The sequence below is a fragment of the Lithobates pipiens genome, unplaced genomic scaffold, assembly GCF_037356315.1.
Source record: "Lithobates pipiens isolate NorthernLeopardFrog02 unplaced genomic scaffold, aLitPip1_a1.2 Scaffold_95, whole genome shotgun sequence".
NCBI lineage: Eukaryota > Metazoa > Chordata > Amphibia > Anura > Ranidae > Lithobates > Lithobates pipiens.
In genome coordinates, this window is record NW_027507918.1 from 337,293 (window position 1) to 341,276 (window position 3,984).

The window sequence follows — 3,984 nt, forward strand, 5'->3', positions numbered from 1 at the left end:
CTGGTAAGCCGTCATTTCGGCAAGCCAGAGATAGATTTGTTTGCCCGCCAGAAAAACACGAAGGTTCGGAGGTTCTTCTCCCTCACCAGGGAGCAGGGATCCTTGGGGGTGGACGCCTTCGTTCAGAACTGGGATTTTGCTCTGGCGTACGCATTCCCTCTCCTAATGCTCATACCTCTGGTGTTGCAGAAGCTATCGCAGTCGAGGGGAGACATCATTCTGATCGCACCTTGGTAGCCTGAAGAAGGCTTGGTTCCCCACCATATGGAGATGGTCGGTTGTTCCTCCGCTGCGTCTTCCAGTTCAGAGAGATCTCCTTTGCCAGGGCCCAATCGTTCATCCCGACCCAGGCTTTCTCTCTGATGGCCTGGCATTTGAGAGGGAAATCCTCAGGGATAGGAGATGCTCGGAGAAGGTGATTGATACACTCTTACTCAGTAGAAAGAAGGTCACCAGACAGACATACGCTAAAGTCTGGAAGGTCTTCTCCCGTTGGCTTCAGTCAAAAGAGGAAGCCTTCCAAACGGTTCCAACCGTTCTGTATTTCCTTCAGGATGGGGTGGACCAGGGGTTAGCGGTTAGCACCCTTAGGGTTCAGGTAGTGGCCCTTTTGACAGAAGTCTGGCTCGAGACCCCCTTGTAAAAAGGTTTTTGTTGGCCAGGGAGAGGTTAGCCCTGGTAAGGACAATCAGGTTCCCACCGTGGGATTTATCCCTGGTATTGGATGCCCTATCGAAAGGGCCTTTTTTGCCGGTGGCTCAAGTTTTCTTTAAATTTCCTTCAGTTGGCCTTCCTTCTGGCCATTACCACAGCTAGAAGGATTGGCGACCTACAAGCTCTGACGATTAAAGAGCCATTTTTTCTGATCCTGGAGGATAGGGTAATCCTCAGACAGGATCCTCTATATTTACCAAAAGTGACTTCTGAGTTTCACAGGTCACAGGAGATTATCCTTCCATCCTTCTGCCAGAGTCCTAAAAATGAGAAGGAAGAAAGATTCCACCTCTTAGACGTTAGGCGCTGTCTCCTAGTCTATCTAGAAAGGGTGAGAGAATTTAGGAGATAAAACCATCTACTGATCCCCTTTTCTGGCCAAAGTAAGGATTTGCAGGCCTCCAAACCAACAATAGCAAGGTGGATCAAACAGAACATAGCGATAGCTTATAGGCTCTCGGGTAAGCCGGTACCAGTCCACCTTAAGGTGCACTCAACTATATCTCTGGCGACCTCCTGGGCAGAGAGGGCCGGCGTCCATGTTGCAAGGCAGCAACATGGACGAGCCATGAGACGTTTGTGAGGCACTACAGAGTGGAGCTGTTGTCCCCCCAGGACTTGGTGTTTGGCAGGAAGGTCCTACAGGCGGTGGCCCCACCCTAAGGTAGGCCTGAACTTCTTGCTCATCGTCTCAGGTGTACCGTCCTGGAAGATGACTGGAGAAAATTACCAGTTACACTTACTGGTAAGGGGTTTTCTGGGAAATCTTCCAGAAAGGCAGGCCTACTTCCCTATCCTTATATGTTGGTGATGTTTTCATTCTTCACAGAATGTTCCCTCTGACACTGGTGTGGGCCTATACTTTGGCACTGTGGGTCGGAGGGAGATGCGGGGACTTTTAAACTCTGTTGTTGATTGTATTTCCAGTCAGGTAAGACCAGTCATCTCAGGTGTGCCGTCCTGGAAGATTTCCCAGAAAACCTGTTACCGGTAAGTGTAACTGGTATTTTTTTTTTTACCAAAAATATGTAGCAGTATATATATCGGCCTAAACTGAGGAAGAAATTTGCTTTTTTACATTTTTTTGGGGATATTTATTATAGCAGAAAGTAAAAAATATTGTTTTTTTTTTCAAAATTGTAGCTCTTTTTTTTTGTTTATAGCGCAAAAAGTAAAAAAAAAATTAAAGTAAAAAATATTTTGTTTGGTCGCACGACCGCGCAATTGTCAGATAAGGCGACGCGGTGCCGCATCGCAAAAAATGGCCTGATCAGGACGTGGATAAATCCTTCCGGAGCTAAAGTGGATAAATGGAATGAGATGGCCCGGCCGGGATGGGCGTGTAGCTAATCGATTCAACAGCAGGTGGATAACTAGTCTTCTGGGATAACAGGTAACATCAAAACCTTGCAAATGAAAGCCACTGAACTACATGTACCAGCATGGCTGCTGATCTCTGGGAATAGAGGTGACAGATAAGCAGCAAAGCAGTAGATCTTTGGTGACGGCATTCTAACAACACGTCCCAATGACCTTCTATCAATTGTAACAACATCTTTCTAGCGAGTGAGCCTGTTATATAAAGAACCCATCATCAGCATATACTGGAAGCGCTTAATACTCTCATATAACTATTAGTAAAGCAGATACAAGTTATTTTTCTTTATAAAGGGGATCACTTTCTGGAAATGTTCGGCCTCCTCCAGTTATATAATCCGGGAAGTTTCAGAAGCTTTGTTGGGAGTTTTCGGTATCTGGTCTTTGTGGAGGAGGACCCGCTGATGGCCTACTGGTGGAGTCTGTCCTCTCTTACATCCCAGCAGGCTGTAGACGTGTCTCTGCCACTCCGAGGACGCATAGTAATAGATCAGAGGATCCAGACAACAACTGACACTGCTCACACTGACACTGATGACGTAGACGACGTACAGGAAGTTACTGGCTTGGTTATAGACCTGCAGGAAATGCATGAACCAAATAACATTGGCTGGGCCAAAGCAGAGGACAAACACACACAACACAACCACAGACAGGAGGACGGCTCGGGATCTCTTCTGGGCGCCCTTCATGGTCGGTGCTCTGAGACTGCGGACGATTCCAACGTAACAGAAGGTTGTAATAATTAAAGGTAAGAAATAGAAAAGTGAGATATAAATGGGGAAAATGTAGTGAACATAAAACCTTTCAACCGATTCGGCATCCTGAACATCATAACAAGTTGTGATATTCAGGTCGGGAAATGGTCGGGTTAGTTGTCTTATGAGAACCGGCACGGTGCTGACCATCGATATCACCCAGATGAAGCAACACACCAGCCAGGATCTTCTCACTGTGCGCCAGGGAAGGGACTGGACCGGGTAGACCAGAGCCAGGAACCGGTCCACACTGATACTCGTCATCAGCAGGATGGATCCACACATGTTACTTAAATACATGGCCGTGATTAATCGGCACATCCCTTCCCCCATCAGCCAGTTATTTCCTAAGAATCTATACACAATGTGAAAAGGAAGAATACTGACAAAGAGAACATCAGCAGCGGCTAGGTTCAGCAGGTACACCACTGCCGGCTTCTTCACCTTCACCTTCACCAGGAACACGATGATCGCCATTATATTGAGAGGAAGAGCCACGAGGAGAACCACGGTATAGATGGAGGGCACAAACTTCGTCACCAACCAACTGTTCATATACTTCTTATATTCATCTAAAAACATATTGTGTAGTATGTGGGCCTCAATTTGTTTTGCTGAGTCCACCCAATTGTTATTACCTGAAAAAATCAAAATATGAGGTGAAATCATTTACCAGAAATATTTTGCAGCATTTTTCACATTACATCAAACAAGAGCAGCTGGGGATTTCTCGTATGTCCCCTTAATTTTTGGTGCCCGGAGACCTGCTGATGATTCCAATGTGTAGCACCCTGTAGTTTAGGGAAGGAGCTCCTCACAAATTTACTTGCCAGTAGTAGTTATACTGGTTGATTGTTAGAGATCTATTGATTTCTCCCTAAGTTTGGTCTTGTTGCACTTTTTTCTTCTACCACTAGGTGGCCGGGTACTTGGTGACATTAGATATGAAATGGTAAATGCAAGGTCGGGTTATGAGTATATGGGGTATCTCTGCCAATGGGCAGGGTTTTTTTTTATCCTATGGCCTCCTGGGGAGCCCTATATATTTGGGTGGAGTCAGGTGATTGGGGTTCTGTGCCACCTGGATGGCTGTCTGGGTAGACGTGTGTTGTATTGCCCGGGCTGCTAGGCCAGA

The 3,984-nt window shown here is 46.4% G+C and overlaps 1 pseudogene; it reads right to left on the bottom strand.

The window, feature by feature from the left end:
* Positions 1 to 2,047: 2,047 nt before the first annotated feature.
* On the bottom strand, positions 2,048 to 3,446 carry LOC143973759 (proteinase-activated receptor 1 pseudogene; annotated as a pseudogene).
* Between the last annotated feature and the right edge of the window lie 538 nt (positions 3,447 to 3,984).